The sequence below is a fragment of the Misgurnus anguillicaudatus genome, chromosome 4, assembly GCF_027580225.2.
Source record: "Misgurnus anguillicaudatus chromosome 4, ASM2758022v2, whole genome shotgun sequence".
Lineage (NCBI taxonomy): Eukaryota > Metazoa > Chordata > Actinopteri > Cypriniformes > Cobitidae > Misgurnus > Misgurnus anguillicaudatus.
This window is the reverse complement of record NC_073340.2, coordinates 7,025,599-7,052,996: the sequence shown is the minus strand read 5'-3', so window position 1 is coordinate 7,052,996 and position 27,398 is coordinate 7,025,599.

The window sequence follows — 27,398 nt, the reverse complement described above, 5'->3', positions numbered from 1 at the left end:
AGGAAGCCGTACTCAACTGAGTTTGAATCAGATTCTGAAACTCAGTTGAGTACGGCTTCCTCTTCATCTTCTTTTTTAGACGACACAATACCTCAAAGGCGACTAACATCAAGAGGCCATGTGAGAGGAAGAAAAGGAGAAAATGTAGGAGGAGTAAGAAGAAGAGACTTTTCTCCCCGTCAATATTACACTCGGAGCAGGAAATATCCAATGTGATCAATTTGTCTGATAAAACTATCTCTCCTGCAGGCTTAACTGCCTTGAGTAAAGGACTGTCTTTTGTCCCTACAACTAATTGTGACGAATTCAATACCTATGTGGACCTTCAAAAATTTTTTAGAACTTTACGTATTAAAGAATTTTTTGGTAATAGATCTTCTGTGGAACCTTTGAATACCCTTTCTAGTGTTGAAGATGCTTCTCATGATCATCCTCCCGCTTCTGAAACAACTACAAACTTTCGAGGTAAATCATCATTTGTTCCTTTTAAGAACAGAAATGCCTCTTTAGAAACGTTTTGTCGTCTTGTAGAGGGGGATGTACGGGAGGTATTTTCTAACAAGGTTTTTAATAATTTAACTAAGGATGAACGAAGTGCTCTATCTGATTTGAAAAAGGATAAGACCATTATAGTCAAACCAGCAGATAAAGGTGGTTCCATTGTGATTATGAATTTTACTAACTATGATCTAGAAGTTGAAAGACAATTAAATGATGATGTCTTCTATAAGAAATTGAGTACTGACCCCACCTTGGTTTTTAAGATTGAAATTCTGGAATACCTTCAAAATTTGGTGGATGTTGGTGAAATCACAAAACAGGAGTTTAGTTTCATGAAGGTTGATTATCCAATTACACCGGTCATTTACATTCTTCCTAAGATACATAAAGACCTTACTAACCCTCCAGGAAGACCGATTATATCTGGAATCGGGTCTCTTACTGAGAAAATGTCAACATTTGTGGATTTTTTCTTAAAGCCAGTTGTATCCACACTGCCCTCTTTTGTGAAAGACTCTATCGATATGATAAAATGTTTAAAAACGATTGATTTACCTGATGAAATATTGTTTGTAACATTCGATGTTGAGTCTTTATACACTAACATTCCACATGAAGGAGGGATAGAGGCAATAGAAGTCTTTCTTAGAGACCTACATCAAGACACAAACCCTAGTGTTGATTGCATTAAAACATTAGCCAAAATGGTGTTGACTAAAAACATTTTTAGATACAAAGATGATTTCTTTCTTCAGATTAAGGGCACTGCCATGGGTAGCACCATGGCCCCAAATTATGCTAACTTGTATGTGGGCCTTTTTGAACAGAAATTCATTTTTAATGGTCTAAAGAATCCCTTTTTGTCAAATATTGTTATTTGGAGAAGGTACATTGATGATATTTTTATGTTATGGTCAGGTACTGAAAATCAGTTGCTTCAATTTCACAGTCTCCTTAACACCTACGATGAACACTTGCGTTTTACTGTGAATTATGATGATTTGTGTGTCAGTTTTTTGGACATCCGTATTATTAAGAATGGCAATAAAATCATCACATATCTCTATAGAAAACCCACTGACCGTAATACACTTTTGCATGGACAGAGCTACCATCCTACAACTTTGAAACGTAGCTTGCCCATTAGTCAATTTAACCGGATACGTCGAATTTGTAGTACTGAACAGTCATGTACACAACAAAGTACTGATCTGGTTAATAGATTTAGAGAGCGGGGTTATAATGAAGATTGGATACAGTCTGCAGTTAGGAGATTTGAAAATAAAACTCAAGAAACCTCTCTAAATAAAAAACGGCTAAAATCAGAAAACAAATCAATTGTATGTACCGTTCAATATTCTCCTATTTGTCCAGATATAAAAAAGATTATTAACAAACATTGGTACATCCTAAAATCTGATCCTCCCCTTAGTGATATCTTTGAAAAAACACCAAGATTTGTGTATAAACGCTCTCCCAATATACGTGATCATCTTGTAAGGGCTGATGTCAGTTTACCTGAACGACCCACTCACTTTTTATCTATCCCTTCGGGTAATTACAGCTGTGGTCGTTGTGCCCAGTGTAATTTTACCATCAAAACAAAGGTCTTCTCTCATCCCCATTCAGGGAAGGAGTTTGAAATTAAGGGTGTCATCACTTGTACCACCAAAAATTTTATTTACATGATTAAATGTCCATGCAGGTTGGCGTATATTGGTAAGACACAACGAGCTTTAAAAACTAGAATTGCAGAACATTGAAGTAGTATACGCACAAATGATAAAAAAAACCCAGTAGCAGTACATTTTAATTCAAAAAGACATAATCTGTCCACACTTAGATATATTGGAATTGAACATGTCCAAGTGCCTAGAAGAGGTGGTGATTAACAATCTCCTATTAAAAAGAGAAGCTTACTACATTTACACACTAAATACTCTTTCTCCTAAGGGATTGAATTTCGAACTTGATTTTAATTCATGTTTCTAATTGATATCTTTTGTACCTACATGTAAGAGTGAGGGTTTTTTTTCATGTGATTTAAGTATTGATTAATCTTATTTGAAAAATATATCAAAAAGATGATGGGAGAATGTTTGGGTGTTATATGATGTTTTGAGGTGTTACTTTAATGTGACTACTTTAGCTGCTTACTTGAGTGACCTTGATTGTTAACAGGTGTCATTAATTGAAACTGTTTGAGCCTGTGAACTCTTGTTTAATAATGATCCTTGTTTGTGTGTGTGTGTGTGTGTGTGTGTGTGTGTGTGTGTGTTTGCCTGACGAAGGTCTTTGACAGAAACGTTGCAGTTTTACTTCTTAAATAAAGGGACTTTTTACAGTGTGCAGATCTTTTTCTGTTCTTTGATTCATTTTTGATCTGGCACCTGGTCAAGACTTTTTTGGATGTGCGTATCCGGTTTTCTCTTCATTAAAAAGAAATCCAACAAGAAAAATTAAGATGTATATTAAAGAGAGAACAGTTGTGGATAAAATAAAGGAACAATGAATTAAGTGGAGAGTAAAAAAAGAGCCAATATGTAAAAAAAACTGTTGCCCACCTTTGACTTACATTAGTCAAAGTCATGGGGGAGTAGTGTTAGGGTTACCAATATTTTTCAAAATATATTATTTTGTGTTCTGCAAAAGTCATACAGGTTTAAAATAACAAGTAGTGGAGTAAAAGATTACAGAATTTTCATTTTTAGGTGAAAAACTACTTTGATATCAGTGTAAAGTGTTCTCAGTTTAACTAAGTAGAACATTGTTATTTTAATGAGCACTATTAAAAAGTTAATCTGGCAAAAATAATACCACTTAGAAAATGTTTATCATGTTTTACCTATTAAAAGTGTATTTTTGACACATGCTTGGATGTCTTTGGGCTAAGCCCCGGATATCCACTGACCCTAGAACCGCCCCTGTTCTCAACCACCACTAATAAAGTTTAATAAACATTATTCTTTAGAAAAAAACGGCGTTTAAACCCGTGGAGCGAACAAGAAATCATATGCTTACAGGCTCATTCGGCATATGATATCTTTTTTATTTAGTTTTACTGTTTTAAAAGTGACAAAAAAGTTCTTAAAATCTAATAAATACTGGTCTCTGTAAAATGTATATAACTGCAGATGACAGCGGATTTGATTCAGTTCACCTACTAAGAAATTGGAGAAGTGATGATTTGTGTTTGATTGGGGCTAATAGAATGACTGCCACACTCAAAATACACCAAACCAAATAAGCACTTAAACTAAAGCAAGTCATGACCATAACTTTATTGTGTATATAAATATATTATTGTTTATAGACGTCAAATATCAAACATCACGCAGGCTTCTACTACTTACAAACATGGACACGCGGGTGAAGGTTAATAAATCTGCCGTTTTCTGAGGGTATCTGCGTGCGTGGGATCCGGGCAGGTCTGCTTTTACTCCAGACCTTGACGCTTTGTGTGTTCGACTTTATACGGTGCGGTGATGACTGATCGGCGTATGACATCGGAGTACCGCGAGAGCAAAGATAAAGTCGGACCATTGTGTAACATTTAGAATTGCTCTTCCGGTACTTTGAAGTCTTCGCTGCCGAACTGTCTGCGCAGCGACACATAGAAAAGCCCTTTGACTATTTACAGCAAAGTACCAGCAACATGAGAAGTGGTGGCACACAAAAGAAAGTGAAGGTACGCAAAAATATAAAGTGTCAGTACTGCGAGCACCGGTTTAGTTATTTACATCGTGTGTTGCTCTTCACCATTGTGCAGCCGCGATCTCCCTCTGTAGTTTGTAGCTCGCGCTCCGGCTTCTGTAAACAATGGCCGTGTCTCAATAACTAGTACGCCAATTTTGGACTTGCGTCCTTCTTATTTCGGACATGCTATTAACTTAACTTTACCATCAGTTAAATGGATAACAAATAACAGACTTCATATGATGACTAATGATTAATAAATTGATGAGACAAAAAAATGTGAACTGACAGAAATGCGTGTGTCTCATGTTCGGCGAATGCGTGGGACTTGAGAGCCCAGGTTATATCAACATATGTCAAATTAAGTAACCCGATATACACTTAATTTTATAAGTTATAAACATTCAATTGAAATAACTTACAGCATATGTAGTAGATTTGCTTAAATAGCATTTAAACAAAGGAACTGCAAGGGAAACCCCACACGCTGGTGAAAACTGGAAAAAACGTTTTTCTTTTGATTCCCTGAGAGAAGATCGATTAGCATTGGGGGGTGGCAAAGAATTGGCAGACCTGGGGGTTGGTGGTTTTTAATTTTTTGATTCTGTGTGAATGGTAGCTGCTAAAACTAGCAGCTTAACCATGTGCAATTAATTACATTTTGGAATTAACTTGCTTCATGTCGTTTTATTTATAAACTGTAAAAATATTTTTTGAATTTGTAAGAAAAGTTAGCATTAAATATCTTTTACAAACTCTTGGATGTTTGTAATTATCATCATTCAGAAAAGTGGTGCTTGTGTTTAGACTTGTGTTTGACGTGATTTAATCAGGAATATTACATTGGTTTCTTTTCAGTGTAGAACAGTTTGTCAACAAAATGCAAAAATATAGTATATTTATAAACATCACTAAAACAAAGTGAATTAAAATGAAAAAAGTAATAAAGTTAAAGCTGCTGATATTTTTGTTTACATTTACTAGCATTTGTGAAAATTGTTTCCTAGCTTTTTTTAAGTAGCCTAAATCCTACTCCAATTTATTTCAGTGTAGGTTTCTCATTTTTATCAGCTTTCTTTTGCTTTTCAAAGGGCCGTCTATCTTTGCTACCGCCAGTGCTTTAAGTGGGCCGGTAGGCGCCAGTACTCAGTACCGTTACTTCCAAATAGCAGCTCTTAAGCGTACCACCACCTCAGCGTGCGCCCGAACGTGCTTTTAGCGTACCGGGACGCTCATTTGCACATCTGTTTAAATCAGATGTTTAATTTAATAATTTGGCTGCACTGCTGCTTTTCAAAGCGCCCTTCACAATGCACGCTTCCTAATTCGTCCTACCGAGAGCAGAGACTACATTACCCATACACCCTTGAGTTTTACTAGTTAAAAGCGCATGCGGCTTGTTCAACTTCATGCGGCTCCGCAAGAATCGACAGCAAGAATCACCAGCCGGATGACATCAAAGTTTCGCGATAGCGAGACGAAATATGATTTCTTGAATCATTCTTGCGGTCCTTTGACGTCAACCGGCTGTCGGTTAAGTCGAACAAGCCTAGTGTTAACAACGTGGTCTGGAGAGGTGTGTGAAACGCGCAACCTAGCTGCTCGGTTAAAATGAAAATACTATGAACACTTATGCCCTCCTGGTTTTAGACTCTGAGTAGTAAAAGAACAAGGTCAGAATCAGAGGACTCGCTGGCTTACATCCCACCAAAGAACAAAGAAAAGGGCCGCACTTTGCATATAAAACGTATTTTTTATTGGCACAGATGCGTTTCGGCTTTGCGCCTTCCTCAGTGTGCTTAAGTGAATTAAAATTCAAACTCATTCATATATTCCTACCCTTCCATATACCCACACAATCGACCAATTATAATGTAATGTCATCCCATTCATTCAATCATTCAATTAAAACAATTAATACAATCATCATTTTTTGTTTTCTAACACATTGTACACAGAACTACAACAGAAATACACCAAAGTTACTCAGATCAAATGAACCAATAACAATTTTTTTTACAAGAAACAAGTCAATGACAATTCTTCATTCAAGCCATTAGGTGTGCATGTATTCAAATTAAAAATATACCACGCCTCCCGCTGTGGAGGGCGGTTCTCGCGATCTCCTCCTCTGGTGAGCCGACTAACTGTTTCTAAACCCATAAACCTAAGTGTGTTAGCATCATGTCCTGCGCTGTTAAAGTGTCTTGCTACTGGGGACCTTTCGTCATTCTTCCTGATGTTACACTTATGTTCACAAATTCTGGTTTTCAATTGGCATTTAGTTTTTGCCCACATACAATAACCCACATGGGCATGTCAGTAAATACACCACGAAGGAAGTTAAACAAGTGATTCTGCCTTTCACTCTGAACGTCCTGTTTGATTTTGGATGCGTAAAAGTTTTTTCAGTGAGCATGTAATTGCATGCCACACAATTAAAGCACTTAAAATTGCCGTCTGGGATTTTGAAAGAAAGACGCAGCGGACTCGGCGCAGGCAAATACGATCGCACCAAACGATCTCTCAAATTAGATGCTCTTTTATAACAAAATCGCGGAGGGTCTTGGAAAGCATGACCGATTGTGGGGTCACTGCTTAAAACGTGCCAGTGTCGTTGAACGATATGTTTTAATGAATGAGATATGTGTCCATAAGTTGACACAAACGTAATTGGAGTATCTGTATGTGGCTTCCGCGCTCTGTCAGTCATTATGTTTGTGCGTTCGATGTTGCGTACCCGCTCAAGGCAATCTCGTAATAATGTATTATCATATCCCCTATTTGCGAACCTTTGACATAGCTCTCCTGCCTGTCTTTCAAAAGCCTCTTCACTGTCACAAATACGGCGTACCCTTAGTAACTGACTATACGGTAAACTGCGTTTCAGTGATGGTGGGTAGAAACTCTTGTAATCTAGAAACGCGTTCCGATCTGTATCTTTTCTGTAAATCTCAGTGTGTAGTACATTATCACATTTTTTAACCCATACATCCAAAAAAGCCATGGCATTGGAATCAGAGTTTAAGGTGAATTGAATGGACGGCAGTCTAGTGTTGACATAATCATGAAAAGCTTCCAACTCTACCATCATTCCTTTCCATATAAAAAACACATCATCAATATATCTGTACCATACCTTAAGATGTTTTTTGAATTCATTATCGGAATAAACAAAATCATGCTCAAATTTTCCCATAAACAAATTGGCATAATTGGGTGCCATTGGCGAACCCATCGCAGTTCCTTGTGTTTGTAGATAAAATTTATCCTGAAACATGAAATAGTTTTTGGTCAAGACATCATTAGCCAATGAGATTAAAAAGTCAGTGTGTTCCACATGATGGGTCTGCAGATAGTATTTTAAAGATGCTAAACCCGCTTTGTGTGGAATGTTCGTATACAAACTTGTCACATTCATTGTACATAATATATCAGATACATTCACTTCTCCTATACCAGATTTTTTTTCAAAAAATCAGTCGTATCCTTCAAAAAAGATGGCAGTTTATACACAAGATCCTTTATATGGTAATCAATGTATTGTGAAAGAGGCTCTGTTATAGATTGATTGCCAGACACAATAGGACGGCCAGGTGGATCATTTAGCCTTTTGTGAATTTTTGGAAGGGTATAAATGACTGGTCGTACTGGGTTAGTCTGTAACAAATATTTATACTCTTTGTCATCAATAATTGCGTCATTCAATGCTTTTTTTAATTTAGATTTTATCTCATTGCTAAATTTCATAGTCGGATCAGCAGATAAACACTTGTATGCATTTTCATCACCAAGTTGTCTCTCTATCTCTGCAACATAAGACAACTTGTCCTGGATGACAATAGATCCACCCTTATCAGCAGGTTTAATCACAATATCATTGTCCAGCATCAACTGTTTTAAAGCCTCTTTTTCAGAAATTAATAGGTTGGGCCTAATTGAATAGTCCTCTCTTCTCACATGGCTAAATGTGTTCCACCAATTGACAAAACGTCTCTAGTGAGGGATTGTTAACCGGAGGAAGAAAAGTACTTCTTTGTTTAAACACAGTCTTTTTTGCGACAGGGGTGCATTCCTGGGTTAGCGTCTCTTGTTGAGTATACAGTCTATCCGTCCCTTTCAAATAAAACGCCCTCAGGCGAATGGATCTAAAAAACTTAAACATTTCTACTTTCAAAGTGAAAGGGTCATTTACCTTTACAGGAACAAATGAGAGGCCCTTGGATAGCACGGAAAGTTGGTCTTCACTTAACTGTTTAGATGAGATGTTAATGACGTTGGTACTGTCACTTACTATCTTCGCGTGTTTATGTTTCTTCTTCCCCCTCCGCGTCTTGCGGCTGTGTGTTGGTCTGTTACTGGGGCTGCCATGGGAGGCGGGCGCCGATTGTGTAAAAAACGGGTAGTGACGTATGAGTCGGTGTCGGTGCTCAAATCCCCAGATGAGGCAGTGCTGGGTGCTCTACGCTGTCTTTGAATGACTCTGCTAGGGCCTTGTTTTCCTTGAAGCCAGGGATACACAGTATTGTTCCCATAATCCATCGTATCTCTCCGGTATTTGTCCATTTTAATGCGCTGTGTTTCAGTTTTATATGTATTTATTTGCGCTTCACACTTATCCAAAAGTTCTTTGAGCTGTGCCGAAGAAAACTTGCTCTTAAGTTGTGTCTCGAGATCGGCAATCTCCTCACGAACAATGATAAGCAGCATCAGATCAAGGGAACATTTGTTAAGTATATCGCACCACTTGTTGCAGAAATCTGGATCATCACGACCCAAAGTGGGTTCCTTCATGATGCATAATCCTCTCGGTATCGTTTGTTGCGCCAGTATTGTGAAAGTACGCTACCATGGAGCAGTGCTCTTGTTTCTTTCTTTCTGAGATTTTCCAGCAGATTATATTGCATCTCCCAGGTGTCATTCGGCATTTCCATAGTAGTAAGAGGGAAGAGAATTTGTGTAGAATCCTGATCGGTGTATGCGAAGGTACTGGCTCTCACATTAGTGAGGCGTTCAACTTCTTCATATGACATAGTTGGAGGAGCTCCGCTCAATAATTTCTCAAACAATTGTGCCGTAGGAGCAGGCTTCACTCAATTTATTATATATTATAAGACCAAACTCATAAATAATCTCAAAGAACAAAGAAAAGGGCCGCACTTTGCATATAAAACGTATTTTTTATTGGCACAGACATGATGACTTTTCTTCCTCCGGTTAACAATCCCTCACTAGAGACGTTTTGTCGATTGGTGGAACAAGACACATTTAGCCATGTGAGAAGAGAGGACTATTCAATTAGGCCCAACCTATTAATTTCTGAAAAAGAGGCTTTAAAACAGTTGATGCTGGACAATGATATTGTGATTAAACCTGCTGATAAGGGTGGATCTATTGTCATCCAGGACAAGTTGTCTTATGTTGCAGAGATAGAGAGACAACTTGGTGATGAAAATGCATACAAGTGTTTATCTGCTGATCCGACTATGAAATTTAGCAATGAGATAAAATCTAAATTAAAAAAAGCATTGAATGACGCAATTATTGATGACAAAGAGTATAAATATTTGTTACAGACTAACCCAGTACGACCAGTCATTTATACCCTTCCAAAAATTCACAAAAGGCTAAATGATCCACCTGGCCGTCCTATTGTGTCTGGCAATCAATCTATAACAGAGCCTCTTTCACAATACATTGATTACCATATAAAGGATCTTGTGTATAAACTGCCATCTTTTTTGAAGGATACGACTGATTTTTTGAAAAAAATATCTAGTATAGGAGAAGTGAATGTATCTGATATATTATGTACAATGGATGTGACAAGTTTGTATACGAACATTCCACACAAAGCGGGTTTAGCATCTTTAAAATACTATCTGCAGACCCATCATGTGGAACACACTGACTTTTTAATCTCATTGGCTAATGATGTCTTGACCAAAAACTATTTCATGTTTCAGGATAAATTTTATCTACAAACACAAGGAACTGCGATGGGTTCGCCAATGGCACCCAATTATGCCAATTTGTTTATGGGAAAATTTGAGCATGAGTTTGTTTATTCCGATAATGAATTCAAAAAACATCTTAAGGTATGGTACAGATATATTGATGATGTGTTTTTTATATGGAAAGGAACGATGGAAGAGTTGGAAGCTTTTCATGATTTTGTCAACACTAGACCGCCATCCATTCAATTCACCTTAAACTCTGATTCCAATGCCATGGCTTTTTTGGATGTATGGGTTAAAAAATGTGATAATGTACTACACACTGAGATTTACAGAAAAGATACAGATCGGAACGCGTTTCTAGATTACAAGAGTTTCCACCCACCATCACTGAAACTCAGTTTACCGTATAGTCAGTTACTAAGGGTACGCCGTATTTGTGACAGTGAAGAGGCTTTTGAAAGACAGGCAGGAGAGCTATGTCAAAGGTTCGCAAATAGGGGATATGATAATACATTATTACGAGATTGCCTTGAGCGGGTACGCAACATCGAACGCACAAACATAATGACTGACAGAGCGCGGAAGCCACATACAGATACTCCAATTACGTTTGTGTCAACTTATGGACACATATCTCATTCATTAAAACATATCGTTCAACGACACTGGCACGTTTTAAGCAGTGACCCCACAATCGGTCATGCTTTCCAAGACCCTCGGCGATTTTGTTATAAAAGAGCATCTAATTTGAGAGATCGTTTGGTGCGATCGTATTTGCCTGCGCCGAGTCCGCTGCGTCTTTCTTTCAAAATCCCAGACGGCAATTTTAAGTGAGAACGGCCTTCTACAGAGGGAGGCGTGGTATATTTTTAATTTGAATACACGCACACCTAATGGCTTGAATGAAGAATTGTCATTGACTTGTTTCTTGTAAAAAAAATTGTTATTGGTTCATTTGATCTGAGTAACTTTGGTGTATTTCTGTTGTAGTTCTGTGTACAATGTGTTAGAAAACAAAAAATGATGATTGTATTAATTGTTTTAATTGAATGATTGAATGAATGGGATGACACTACATTATCATTGGTCGATTGTGTGGGTATATGGAAGGGTAGGAATATATGAATGAGTTTGGAATGTTCATTCACTTAAGCACACTGAGGAAGGCGCAAAGCCGAAACGCGTCTGTGCCAATAAAAAATACGTTTTATATGCAAAGTGGGGCCCTTTTCTTTGTTCTTTGAGATTATTTATGAGTTTGGTCAAGCACTCTTATAATATAAAATAAATTGAGTGAAGCCTGCTCCTACGGCACAATTGTTTGACATCCCACCAAACCATAATGATATCGCTGCAGGTCAGAAGCAAACTTTTTCCAATACCCTTTTTTGCGTGACAATCTCCGCTGTCGCGGCTGTCAGTTTGGTTCCCCTCGACGCAAGTTCGGATTTCCTCACACGATGTACAGAGTAAAAACATTATTGAAATTGTAATATACATTTAGTTTAATTACTAAACTACAAGTGAATTAAATTTCAAAGAATTTGAACGACGCGCACAACTTATAAAAGGATTTATTATTTTACAAGGTTGTCTGTTGACTGCTGTATATAAAACCCCTTCAATATAGGTGGAGTCGAGTCAGCAAAAATAAAAAAATTAATATAGTACCGGGCACCTCTTTTGGGCCACTTAAAGACTGGCTACCGCGGTCTCACTCGCTGTAAACAAGGGTTTTGTTTCAGATGCATTGAATGCGCTTGCCCGATTAAAAGCATTTTATGTGTAATTTAATCTATAGATTAAACTCGTTGCGTTTATATTTTGTGCGCATCTGTTTGCGCTTACATGATTTACTAATAATTGTATATTTTAATTGAACTGTCTTAATGGATTAAGCATACATATTTTTTCACGTTATTCCTCGAATATCCCAGGGGGCTAGATGTTTTGCCAACAGTTTGACAATTTGTTAAATGTTCACAAAATTCATATGAAGGGTGATTAACAGTTGACTTCTGAAATTAAATAAAAATAACAAGATAAGAGGTTATCTTATAAGAGGTTATCTATGGAGAAATGAGTGCTTGCAGAATATGTCATCTTTTTTTGACTAATGCTTCATTCGAATCAGCATTACTTTTTTGTTTCTTCAACTTTAAAGATGAATATTCTCCTTTAGAGATGGGCATTTTAGAGATTTTCAGCAATAGCACATTATGTTCAAATTTTTGATTATTTATATGCATTTAATAATAGGCTACCGTAAGATCATAATGTACACACCGTAAAAATGATTCAGTGGCTTTGTAAATATCTCTAAAATAAATGATTAAAGTAACTTTATTTCAGTTAATGTGATTTTTTTTTTTGTTGGACAAACCAAAATAAATTACTAAAAATAGAACAGATATTTTGAGTAAAATGTACATATTTTATTTGATGTATACCCCTTAATAATATAAGTATTACATTTACAGATTATTTTAATAAATATATAACTCTGACCTTCTTAAATATATTGAAGTTTTTAAAACTGTAATAATTGCACATTTCAAATTAACATTATTTCTATTTAACATCAACTTGTGTAAAAATGTGTAAGTTTTACGCCTAACTTGAAGTATGATTTACTTATATTTTTACATTGATATTATTTGAGTAAATGTAGACAAAAAAATAAATGAATAATAAGTAGAACAAATGTTAATTTAAAAAAATCCCATAGCCAACGGTTTTTAATCAGCAACAAAGAAACTGCGCCTTTTGCCGATGACAAACACCTCAGAAACTCCTCAAATTTATGAATATTTACACACACACAATATGATTTTATTTCCTTACTACAAAAGTATAACATATTAGACAAATTCTCAGTGAAATGTATTTAACACCATTGCATACTTTTTATCGTGTTGCATACCATGTAAAGGGAAACATGATAATATAAAAAGTAGACTATGTACAGTAATGCAGAAAAGCGCATCACAACCATCTTAAAGCTATTAAAACGTTCAGATGCAAAAATGAACTAAATGTAAAATTAGATAAACTAGTTAATGATATTGCGTAAATGCTCTCTTCAAAGGTCTTCGCAAATTATTTTGTTATAAGACTCAGTTATCATACATCACGTCTCTTCTACTGTAAGTGCACGGAAAAAAATAAGACAAATGATGCGCGTTTGAGTCGGACTTTTATGAAGAATATGTGACTTTTATGTAACTGGCAAAAGAAAACTTCGCCAACGCAATGTACAGTAGCGGAGTGGCCATCGGGAGAGTCGGGACATTATCATCAAAAACTTTTATGACAAAAATTATATTTAAATGAAATATTCTTACAGTTATTAAAAGATGCACATATTATTCCATAGCCTATTACTCCCGTTTATGAGCACGATCATCTCTTGTCTCGCTCTGTGATGTTATAGCTGTTTGATAGCTGCGCATCTCCGTCTTTCAAACAGGTATCATTTTGTGTAGTTACTCATTTAGGAAAATTAGCCATGATTTAATGATTTTATTATTATTTTTTTTTGTTGTTGTTGCAGATTACGATATGTATTACCCCAGTTTTACTACCAATACGAGACCGTTTTTTGTTTTTACCACGGAGGGCCGGTGGTATACGAAATTTCCCGGTAAATTTTTTGGTCCCACTCCACCCCTGGCAATGTTTGCCAAAAAGCCTGCATTTGTATGACATCAAAGTCTTTCGCCTAAACACTGATAATCCGTGTCATGTTACTTCAATATCATACAGTTTACGCTCAGCATGAAGTTGAGCGCACAAATTGCCGTCAGTATAGCCTACATGAAACACGACTGCCCTCTACAGGTTTTTTTATTTCCAGCGTCCCCCATCGAACACCCATTCTGCAGAATGCCGCAGAATTTCGGAAGTGCTCGCGGCATTCTGCTCTCAGAGACGCGCATTTTTAAAGGGCACATCTGTATGAGGATCCGGCTTACTTCATACTCGTCATGGAGCGGCCTGATCCTTGCATGACCTTGCATGAGTTTATTAAACTTCAACGAGGTCTGCTGGAATCAACAGCACGCACCCTAATGCGTCAGGCAGTCATGGCTGTAAAACATTGCTTTAAGCATGAGATTTTTCATACTGACCTCCACGCTGGCAACTTCCTGGTGGATAAAAACAACATGCTGCTGAAGGTGATCGACTTTGGGTGCTGTGACCGATTAAGAGACACGGCCTATGCATATGAAGAGTATTTGGGTGAGTTTTTTTTCATACCATAGTGTAGTGAAGCAATCTGCTTGTAGTGACTTATTGATCATGTGACTCTATCACACAACAACTGTCTTGCTTACAGGGGCACCGGCTTATCGGCCACCTGAGGTCCGCAACAGGGGCAGATACCACGCCATGTCAAGCAGTGTCTGGTCTCTGGGAACTCTGCTCTATTATATGGTTAATGTAAACTTGCCCTTTCCCAAATATGGGCCAGTAACTGAAGGCATGATAAACCACGAGAATGACTATTTAACAAAGCGTAAGTAAACGGCACAAACACAATAGGTCAGTTAAGTCTGTGATCAAATGCACAGTATCTGTGAAAGACAGTCAGTAAACATTATCCGAGCATATGCAGGACTCAGTGCAAGGATTATCCCCCTGCCAAATTGTTTCAATATTTTTACTTTCATTGCCAAAACAAACATCCTGTAATATACCAGCAGAAAGATGTGATTCATTACTACTTAGCAGTTAGTTAAACTGACCGGTCAATGCTCATGATAGTTTTATAAAATATGGGCATATTATTAAAGAAACTCTATAACGTCTCTGATCACATGAACTTAAGGTTACATAGTCTTTTAATTTAAAATGATGACAATAATGTTTCCACATGCCATAACAGTTTATATGAAGATCATTTTCTTTTCACTACTCACATATCTTAGAAACTTAACTTTAGTGATCAACATTAGTGCTCTTGATTAACCAGATTTATCCTAAAACATGCACAGAGATTCAGGATCTGATTGAGAAATGCCTGTCCATTGATCCAGCTAAACGACCAACTCTAGACCAGATGTTAGAACATCCCTGGTTTAAAATGGGTGAAGAAGGAGGGATGGTAGGCCATTTAGTCCAACATTACTATGACATATGAGGTATTGCAGTGGTTCCCCTGTCTGTATTTGGTATAATAACACCTGCTAAATCTGCTTCTTCTATTCAGCCGAATTCCGTCAGATCATGGATGAACTCAGGCAGAACACTGACAAACCCAGTTAGACCATCAAGAAAGCCAGTTTCCAATAAGGAAGTCAGTAAGACCATTTAGGAAGTCAGTAAGACCATTTAGGAAGTCAGACAGACAAATTATCATTGATGTGTAAATTCTAGAGCAGTGGTCTCCAATCTTTTTGTGAGCAAGGGCTACCACAATTGATAAAACATTGTGTTGGCCCTTCTGGGGGGCTACTTTTTGTTATATTTAAGACTGGCATCACATCAGGTGAGATTGAAGTGGACTGTGTAACTTTAACGCACAGTAATTGTGTGGATTTTTGGCACCTGCAAATGTGATAACCATTTAATGAAGGTCAATAAGGTTTTAAAGTAAAATTGGGTGAATTTAAAGCATTAAAGGCGGAGTCCACAATGTTTGAAAAACGGTTTGGAAAAGGAGACGGGCCGACTACCAAAACACACTTATAGCCAATCAAATCAAATCAAATGCCGGGTTGCGTATGTGTGGGGCGGGTCTATCAACAGAAGTTCCAGATTCTATTGGGGTAGGGGCGTGTTTTTTAGGTGATTTCAAATATCAACATTTGCTTTCAAACATCATGGACTCCGCCTTTAAAGGGATAGTTCATCCAAAAATGAAAATTCTGTCATCATTTTCTCATCCTCATGATGTTCTAAACCTGTATAGACGGTTTCAGCAGTAACAACATAAACACGCGGCTTTCGTGGTCATCACGTAACTAACGGTAAACTCTGCGAAGAATAAATAACAACAAAGTCCTTTTAAAGTAGTTTATTTATATAACAAACAAAATACACAACACGTAGATTACATAGGAACCCAAAACATTTGTTATTTTCGACGAGGTATTTGTTTAAGAGTTCAGTTTCAGCAACTAGTCAGACCATTTAAGAAACAGAAATCGGAAGTAAAGTTCTGACCAGACGCTTATCGCGTCACCGCACGTGCAGTGTGTATTTTTTTCTGATATTTTGAGAAATGATGGTAAGCACACAGCTCATTACAGTTACCATTGACTTCCATTGTAGGGAAAAAACAATCATGAGCCCCATTCACTTCCATAATAGGAGAAAAGAATACTGTAGAAGTGAATGGGGCTCATGAACAGTTTGGTTACACACATTTCTCAAAATATCTTCCTTCATGTTAATCAGAACAAAGACATTTATACATGTTTGTAACAAAATGAGAGTGAGAAAATGATGGTAAACTATCCCTTTAAATGATTCTTAACTCGCCCTTTGCAGCAGTTTAGATTAAGATATCTGTGATATAATGCGCTGTCATGCTAAACTCATAGAGAGAGGATGAGAGAGAGCTTTGGAATGAACAATGAATCACTGTTTGTTTGTTTGTTTGTTTGTTTGTTTGTTTGTTTGTTTGTTTGTTTGTTTTTAGGGAAAAAACAGCAAAATCTGTTAAAAGACATTGGGGAAGAAGATAAAGAGCCCCTTTGTTCACTGCTTAGGGAGGAACAAAGTGGTACCTTTCATACCCTCCCCAGAGCTGAATCCGGGGAAGGCCAATGATGATCTGGACAAATCACAGATGAAGACCAGTTCCGGGATGAAAACTGATGAGGATATTGCCCATCCCGTGGCACTAATCACCTACAAAGCTTTAAATGGCCTAGCACCCTCAAATCTTGGAGAACTACTATCAACCTGCATTAACAACGACAGTGGGGCCTCCAGCCTTAGTCAAACGGGTTGGCACGTATGGTCGGGTTGCGATTTTGGCGCTTTCGTGTATCTTGCGAATATGCCATACAGACCCGTTTGCCACTGAACCTGCATTAACGACGACAGTGGGGCTTTCGGCCTTAGTCAAACGGGTTGGCACGTATGGTCAGGCCGCGATTTTGGCGCTTTCGTGTATCTTGCGAATAGTATGCCATACAGACCCGTTTGCCACTGAACCTGCATTAACGACGACAGAGGGGCCTCCAGCCTTAGTCAAACGGGTTGGCACGTATGGTCGGGTTGCGATTTTGGCGCTTTCGTGTATCTTGCGAATATGCCATACAGACCCGTTTGCCACTGAACCTGCATTAACGACGACAGAGGGGCCTCCAGCCTTAGTCAAATGGGTTGGCACGTATGGTCGGGTTGCGATTTTGGCGCTTTCGTGTATCTTGCGAATATGCCATACAGACCCGTTTGCCACTGAACCTGCATTAACAACGACAGAGGGGCCTCCAGCCTTAGTCAAATGGGTTGGCACGTATGGTCGGGTTGCGATTTTGGCGCTTTCGTGTATCTTGCGAATATGCCATACAGACCCGTTTGCCACTGAACCTGCATTAACGACGACAGAGGGGCCTCCAGCCTTAATCAAACGGGTTGGCACGTATGGTCGGGTTAGGATTTTGGCGCTTTCGTGTATCTTGCGAATAGTATGCCATACAGACCCGTTTGCCACTGAACCTGCATTAACGACGACAGTGGGGCCTCAAGCCTTAGTCAAACGGGTTGGCACGTATGGTCGGGTTGCGATTTTGGCGCTTTCGTGTATCTTGCGAATAGTATGCCATACAGACCCGTTTGCCACTGAACCTGCATTAACGACGACAGTGGGGCCTCCAGCCTTAGTCAAACGGGTTGGCACGTATGGTCGGGTTGCGATTTTGGCGCTTTCGTGTGTCTTGTGAATACTATGCCATAAAGACCCGTTTGCCACTGAACCTGCATTAACGACGACAGTGGGGCCTCCAGCCTTAGGGGCCAGTCACACCAAAAGCGCTTTAAACTAGGGATGCACCGAATCCAGATTTTTTAGGTTCGGCCGAATCCCGAATCCACCGTTTAAGATTCGGCCAAATCCGAACCCGAATACCGAATCCTACTTGCATCCTTATATCATTAACACAGTAAAGCACATTAATGAAGTAAACAACGTCCACAGCAGTGTATTTTTCATTTTATTTAATTTTAACTGTACATTATGCATAATGAAAGCGATGCATTGCGACACGTTCGTTTTTCCAATAAGCAAGCAGCTCCGCGCTGAAAACCATATTCAACTTTGAGTGAGAAGCTCCGCTCGTCAATGTCACAGTCTTCACACGGCCATCCAATTACAGTGGAGGAGGGGCGGGACATTACCACAGCAACCAACCGGCTCACAGCTGAAGCATCACAGCTACTAAGCGCTCGGCTGAAAAACAGCTGTCATTTGGCGTCCTCAAGGCGTTTTCAGCCGTGTTTAAAGGTTTTGGTGTGTCCAGCTCCTAAGGCTCACCGAAAGAAAAAGCTCATCTCCACGTCAGCACCCGATGTGTGTAATCAACGGCCGCGTGACGTCGACCAGCGTAGCGCAAGCCTAGGGTTCGGTTCGGTGGAAAAAAAATATAGGATTCGGCCGAACCCGAACCCCGTCAAAAAGCCCAGTATTCGGCCGAATCCGAATCCTGGATTCGGTGCATCCCTACTTTAAACGCTTGTAAACGCAAGGCGCGACGCACTGCCTTTAAAAAAAAAAGAGCAGTGCGACGCGGCTTTTCATATTGCTAAGCAACCACCGAGTCAGCTGTCTTGTCAATCAAACGCGCAAACGCGCCCTGCCCATAGAATATCATTCAAAAAAGGCGCCTGCAACTGCCATAAACGCTTTTGGTGTGACTGCAGCCTTAGTCAAACGGGTTGGCACGTATGGTCGGGTTGCGATTTTGGCGCTTTCGTGTATCTTGCGAATATGCCATACAGACCCGTTTGCCACTGAACCTGCATTAACAACGACAGTGGGGCTTTCGGCCTTAGTCAAACGGGTTGGCACGTATGGTCAGGCCGCGATTTTGGCGCTTTCGTGTATCTTGCGAATAGTATGCCATACAGACCCGTTTGCCACTGAACCTGCATTAACGACGACAGTGGGGCCTCCAGCCTTAGTCAAACGGGTTGGCACATATGGTCGGGTCGCGATTTTGGCGCTTTCGTGTATCTTGCGAATAGTATGCCATACAGACCCGTTTGCCACTGAACCTGCATTAACGACGACAGTGGGGCCTCCAGCCTTAATCAAACGGGTTGGCACGTATGGTCGGGTTCGCGATTTTCGTGTATCTTGTGAATACTAGTGCTGTGTTCAAAATATCGATACGACAATACATCGCATGGACGCCTGACGATGCGCGCATCGATACAGCACCTTCCGTATCGATTCGGATGCACTGTTGAAAGTAACATGACGAATCGCTGTTGATCTGTGATCCATATGGAAAGGACGCATGTATCCCGCCGAGTAGGCTACGTAGACATAAAGGTAGCGGGGTATACTTTCACTTTGCGTGTCTGTCTCGCTGGCACACGTGTCTGCATAGCGAGCCGCGTACTCGCGCGCTCTCTCTCTCGCGTGCGCGTATTTAAAATTAATGAGTTCAGTATGAAAGCGCAGATATCAGCCTATACTACTGCAAAGGGCTTTATTAGCCACACTTTTATAAAACAGTACTAACGCATTTGAGGAGAAACACGACAAAGATTTGTCTGTGAAAAGTGTACGTCTGGAGAAGAGATACAGTATTAAGTATGACTGCATGTTTATAGATATATTCATAGATATAGAATAATGAGAGACAAATATAATGCCTAGAGTAAGGCACCATCTTTGTAAAACTGCTTTTAAAAAACATAAGTTAAGTACTAACTCTGGGATTTTAAATATTTCTATGAGTTACCCCAGAAGCTAATAAATTAATGGCAAAAACACAACTGTTAAAACACTGCTTATTCAATGTACAATAAACAGATGATGATAATAATAATAATAATAAATATAGCTGCAAGCAGCAATGCCGGGGTCAAGCCGAAAAGGGCACAAAAGGATGTAAGATTGAGATTGGATAAGCAGATTGAAGAACCTAAGTAAACCTAATAATTTTAGATGAAAAAACAAAAAAGTTATCCACAAAAATATCTAAGTTCTTGTCTACTGCAATCGTCCTTCTGTTATTGACAATCATGGAACATTAGAGCACTGAAGGACATGTGAGTGGTGTTTGCAGTGGCAAAACATGGGTCACATCATGTTATAACAAGTTTAATTAGTCAAAAGAGACCACCCCCGTGTCTCTACAATGTTCTGATGCAGAGATATAGCTTTTGCAAAAACGGTTAATAAGGTATTCTCAATGGTTGCTAGGGAGTGAATTGGCAACCACCAGTGATTATAATCCAAGCCATGAAAGGAATAATCCATGATGACTCATGGTTTTAGATGTGTTATTGCAGTAGTTTTAGGCAAAAATACCATATTTCTATCTCAAAACCACTAGGTGGCGCAATGACAAAATTGTGCATGCAACATCAGGTCATGATTGTGTTACATCTAGCTAGTTTTATGTCTATACACTTTAGTTTAGTGAAGAAACAGTTGTATGACCATAGGGCTGGCTTGTTATCAAAGGTTTTGTTCAATTATAAGGCCGTCTAGTGGTGCAAGCATACAATTTTTTTTGTGTAGCCTCAGAATGTGCTCATGCATCAGCGTATCAAATCTGGTGAAAAAATATATTTTCGTTACAAAGTTACAACCATTTATGTGTAAAAAACACAAAATTTTAAGGTAATTTTTAGATGTTTGCAATTTTCGGCCATTTCTGATGGAAATTTTAATATAACGCCAATAGAACTTTTTGTTCAGAAGGTAAGGTTAGTTTCTTCCTATGGTGTTTTCGAGTCGATCAGAAAAACCTTCTCGGAGATATTCACGCGTGTTTCTTAAGCGCTTTTTTGCTGAGCAGGGTTAACAGTAAGGCGAATTCTGGCATGTTTGGTATCTTTGGACTCGGCAACTATTCAGAACTCCAAAGAAACAAGTCCCGTGAAAATACGTCAATCGGAGCCAAAGTTATAGGTGTATAAAACATTTCTCTGGCCACTAGGTGGCGCTACGACTAAACTGTGTGTGCACCCTCAGTTCCTGACTGGCATCAGAAGTATCAAGTGTCGTGTCAATAGACCTAAGTTTGACGAAGATACAGCCTAAAATCTGTTTTTTTGCGCTCTACTTAAAATTCGTTAAGGCGGTATACGACAACGGATTGCTGTATCGAAATTCTTTTGATAACTTTTTGCCATGATTGTCTCAAGATGATACATACCAATTTTCGTGGCAATCGGACAAAAGCTCTAGGACGAGTTCGAAAAAGTAGGTTTTACGAATAATTCAAAATGGCGGAAAAATTTTCATGACGGAAAATAACGTCATAGGGTCCATTGGAATCGTCTTGAGCCAAGGAATCAGAGAAAGCAAGAATTTTGTTTCTAGGGCTTACGGATCAGAAGTTATAAGCAAAAACATAAGTGCAACTTTGGACTGTTGGTGGCGCTAGCGGGTTAGACATAGAGACTCCAAATTAGCTGTGGTGACACATTGGACTGTCCTCTATCAGTGTGCCAAATTTTATAACTTTCCTACGTACGGTTCTATGGGCTGCCATAGACCGCAATGGCGGAAGAAGAAAAATTTACTAACAGAAACAATTGCCAATATAGCTGCAAGCAGCAATGCCGGGGTCAAGCCGAAAAGGGCACAAAAGGATGTAAAATTGAGGTTGGATAAGCAGATTGAAGAACTTAGGTAAACCTAATAATTTTAGATGAAAAAACAAAAAAGTTATCAACAAAAATAATCTAAGTTCTTGTCAACTGCAATCGTCCTTCTGTTGTTGACAATCATGGAACATTAGAGCACTGAAGGACATGTGAGTGGTGTTTGCAGTGGTAAAACGTAGGTCACATCATGTTACAGCAAGTTTAATCAGTCAAAAGCGACCATCCCCGTGTCTCTACGATGTTCTGATGCAGAGAAAAAGCTCTTGAAAAAACGGTTGATAAGGTATTCTCAATGGTTGCTAGGGAGTGAATTGGCAACCACCAGAGATTATAGTCAAAGCCATGAAAGGAATAATCCATGATGACTCATGATTTTAGATGTGTTGTTGCAGTAGTTTTGGGCAAAAATAAAATTTTCTATCTCAAAACCAGTAGGTGGCGCAATGAAAAAATTGTGCATGCAACATCAGGTCATGATTATGTTACATCTAGCTAGTTTTATGACTATACACTTTAGTTTAGTTAAGAAACAGTTGTATGACCATAAGGCTGGCTTGTTATCAAAGGTTTTGTTCAATCATAAGGCCATCTAGTGGTGCAAGCATACAATTTTTTTTGTGTGGCCTCAGAATGTGCTCATACATCAGTGTATCAAATCTGGTGTAAAAATCTTATTTTGTTGCAGAGTTATAACCATTTATGTGTAAAAAACACAAAATTTGAAGGTAATTTTTCGTTTTTTGCATTTTTCGGCCATTTCTGATGAAAATTTTAATATAACGCCAATAGAACTTTTTGTTCAGAAGGTAAGGTTAGTTTCTTGCTATGGTGTTTTCGAGTCGATCGGAAAAACGCTCGCGGAGATTTTCACGCGTGTTTTTTAAGCGCTATTTTGCTGCGCAGGGTTAACCGTAAGGCGAATTCTGGCATGTTTGGTATCGTTGGACTCGGCAACTATTCAGAACTCCAAGGAAACCAGTCCCGTGAAAATACGTCAATCGGAGCCAAAGTTATAGGCGTATAAAACATTTCTCTGGCCACTAGGTGGCGCTGCAACGAAACTGTGCATGCTCCTTCAGTTCCTGACTGGCATCACAAGTACCAAGTGTCGTGTCAATAGGCCTAAGTTTGACAAAGATACAGCCTAAAATCTGTTTTTTTGCACTCTACGTAAAATTCGTTAAGGCGGTATTCGACAACGGATTGCTGTATCGAAATTCTTTTAATAACTTTCTGCCATGAGTGTCTCAAGATGATACATACCAATTTTCGTGGCAATCGGACAAAAGCTCTAGGACGAGTTCGAAAAAGTAGGTTTTACGAATAATACAAAATGGCGGGGAATTTTTCTTGACGGAAAATGACGTCATAGGGTCCAATCGAATCGTCTTGAGCCAAGGAATCAGTGGAAGCATGAATTTTGTTTCTAGGGCTTACGGATAAGAAGTTATAGGCAAAAACATAAGTGCAATTTTGGACTGTTGGTGGCGCTAGTGGGTTAGATATAGAGACTCCAAATTTGCTGTGGGGACACATTGGACTGTCGTTTATCAGTGTGCCAAATTTCATAACTTTCCTACGTACGGTTCTATGGGCTGCCATAGACCGCAATGGCGGAAGAAGAATAACTAATAATAAATATAGCTGCAAGCAGCGATACCGGGGTCAAGCCAAACATGGCAAAAAATGATTCATACGTGATGACTGTCATGATTTAAGATCTAAGTTTGCATTAGTTTTACGAAAAAAATTGCAATTTTTTGAAACTTTAGACCACTAGGTGGCACTGTGCCGAAACAATAGATGGTGCCTCAGGCCATGACTGTGATGACACATACCAAATTTAGTGTAAATACGATAAAACGATACAGAGATATAGCCTTAAATGACTTGACCACTAGGGGGCACTGACCAAAACTATAGATGGTACCTCAGGTCATGATTGTGATGACACCCACCAAATTTGGTGTAAATACGATAAAGAGATGCAGAGATATAGCTTCAAATCTCTTGACCACTAGGGGGCGGCGAAAAGTTTACAAGCCCTCTCAGAACATGTTGCTGATGAACCATACCAAGTTTCATAACAATACGCAATTGCGTTTCTGAAATACTTGAACTTAAAGAAAAATTGAAAATGGCCGACACACAAAATGGCCGACCAAAAACCATTTGGTATCGTTTGACTCAGCATGCCTCACCAAATCTAACAAGACCACTCTCATAACTTTACATTTAAGTTTGCAGTAGTTATAAGCAAAAATAGACATTATTTATATCTCGTGACCACTAGGGGGCGCTGTGACGAAACGGTGCATGCACCCTTACGTCATCACTGTTATGACATATACCAAGTCTCATATCAATACGCAAAAGTTTTGCAAAGATACAGGCTCAAACACATTTTTTCGTGTTCGCCCTCGCATTCTTTGATGTGTTATACGACAACGGATAGGTCTACCGAAAAGCTTTTGATAACTTTTTGTCTGGAGTGTCTCTAGATGATGCATACCAAAAATCAAGCCAATCACACGAGCGCTCTAGGAGGAGTTCGAAAAAGTAGGTGTTCAATACAATTCAAAATGGCCGACAGGAAGTAGGTTTGACTCGGACATATTTGGTACAGTCGGACTCAGCACGAGCCAAGGAATCAATAGAGTGAAGTCTCATGTCTGTGTGGCAATTTAATCAAATGATATAAAGATTTTAAACAATTTCTTTACATATCCTGACCACTAGGTGGCGCCGTCCTAAAGATTTATAGGTGCGCTCAGAACATGTCACTGATGAACCATGCCAAATTTCGTAGCGATACGCCATTCTGTTTGTGAAATACTGAACTTAATGAGAAAATTCAAAATGGCCGACACCCAAAATGGCCGACCGAAAACTGTTTGGTATCGTTTGACTCGGCATGCCTCAAGGAATCTAACAAGACCACCTTCATGATTTTAGACTCAAGTTTGAAGTAGTTATAAGCGAAAATAGGCATTTTTCGAATCTCGTGACCACTAGGTGGCGCTGTGACGAAACGTTGCAGGCACCCTCAGGTCAAGACTGTAATGACATATACCAAGTTTCGTGTCGATACACCAAAGTGTTGCAAAGATACAGCCTCACGTCCGTTTTGGCGTGCTCGCCGCCGTATATGTTGTCACGGTATACGAGAACGCATTGGTCTATCAAAAAGCTTTTGATAACTTTTTGTCTGGGGTGTCTCTAGATGCTACATACCAAAGGACATGCAAATCGGACAAACGCTCTAGGAGGAGTTCGAAAAAGTAGGTTTTACGGAAAATTCAAAATGGCGGAAAGATGTGCATGACACAAATGACATCAATGTGTGCAATTGAATCATCATGAGCCAAGGATTCAGAGGAAACAAGAATTTAGTTTCTAGGACTCACGGGTCAGAAGTTATGAGCATGAACATGAGTGGATTTTTGGACTGTTGGTGGCGCTAGAGGGTTTGAGTCAGACACACCAATGTTGCTATAGTAACTTCTAAGACTGTCCTCTACATGTGTGCCAAATTTTATAACTTTCCTACGTACGGTTCTATGGGCTGCCATTGACTTCAATGGCGGAAGAACAAGGATGAATAATAATAATAATAAGAAAACTAACAATAACAATAGGGTTCTACGCCCCTTCGGGGCTTGACCCCTAAATATAGCTGCAAGCAGCGATACCGGGGTCAAGCCAAACATGGCAAAAAATGATTCATACGTGATGACTGTCATGATTCCAGATCTAAGTTTGCATTACTTTTATGAAAAAATAGCAATTTTTTCATATCTTGAGACCACTAGGTGGCGCTGTGCCGAAACAATAGATGGTGCCTCAGAACATGACCCTGATGACTTATACCAAATTTAGTCTAAATATGATAAAGCGATACGGAGATATAGCCTTAAATGACTTGACCACTAGGGGGCACTGACCAAAACAATAGATGGGGACTCAGGTCATGATTGTGATGACACCCACCAAATTTGGTGTAAATACGATAAAGAGATGCAGAGATATAGCTTCAAATCTCTTGACCTCTAGGGGGCGCCGAAAAGTTTACAAATCCTCTCAGAACATGTTGCTGATGAACCATACCAAGTTTCATAACAATACGCAATTGCGTTTCTGAAATACCTGAACTTAAAGAAAAAATTCAAAATGGCCGACACACAAAATGGCCAACCAAAAACCATTTGGTATCGTTTGACTCGGCATGCCTCACAAAATCTAACAAGACCACTCTCATAATTTTACATTCAAGTTTGCAGCAGTTATAAGCAAAAATAGACATTTTTTATATCTCGTGACCAGTAGGGGGCAGTGTGACAAAATGGTGTATGCACCTTCAGGTCATCACTGTTATGACATATACCAAGTCTCATATCAATACACAAAAGTTTTGCAAAGATACAGGATCAAACACATTTTGGCGTGCTCGCCCTCACATTCTTTGATGCGTTATACGACAACGGATAGGTCTACCAAAAAGCTTTTGATAACTTTTTGTCTGGAGTGTCTCTAGATGATGCCTACCAAAATTCAAGCCAATCAAACAAGCGCTCTAGGAGGAGTTCGAAAAAGTAGGTGTTCAATATAATTCAAAATGGCCGACAGGAAGTAGGTTTGACTCTGACATATTTGGTACAGTCGGACTCAGCATGAGCCAAGGAATCAATAGAGTGAAGTCTTATGTCAGTGTGGCAATTAAATCAAATGCCATAAAGATTAAAAAAAATGTTTTTTACTTATCCTGACCACTAGGTGGCGCCGTCCTAAAGATTTATAGGTGCGCTCAGAACATGTCACTGATGAACCACACCAAATTTCGTAGCGATACGCCATTCTGTTTGTGAAATACTGAACTTAATGAGAAAATTCAAAATGGCCGACACCCAAAATGGCCGCCCGAAAACCGTTTGTTATCGTTTGACTCGGCATGCCTCAAGGAATCTAACAAGACTACCTTCATGATTTTAGACTCAAGTTTGAAGTAGTTATAAGCGAAAATAGGCATTTTTCGAATCTTGTGACCACCAGGTGGCGTTGTGACGAAACGTTGCAGGTACCCTCAGGTCATGACTGTAATGACATATACCAAGTTTCGTGTCGATACATATAAGTTTTGCGAAGATACGGCCTCACGTCCGTTTTGGCGTGCTCGCCGCCTTATATGTTGTCACTGTATACGAGAACGCATTGGTCTATCAAAAAGCTTTTGATAACTTTTGGTCTGGGGTGTCTCTAGATGCTACATTCCAAAGGACATGCAAATCGGACAAACGCTCTAGGAGGAGTTCGAAAAAGTAGGTTTTAAGGAAAATTCAAAATGGTGGAAAGATTTGCATGACAGAAATGACATCATAGAGTGGACTCGAATCATCACGAGCAAAGGATTCAGAAGAAACAAGAATTTTGTGTCTAGGACTC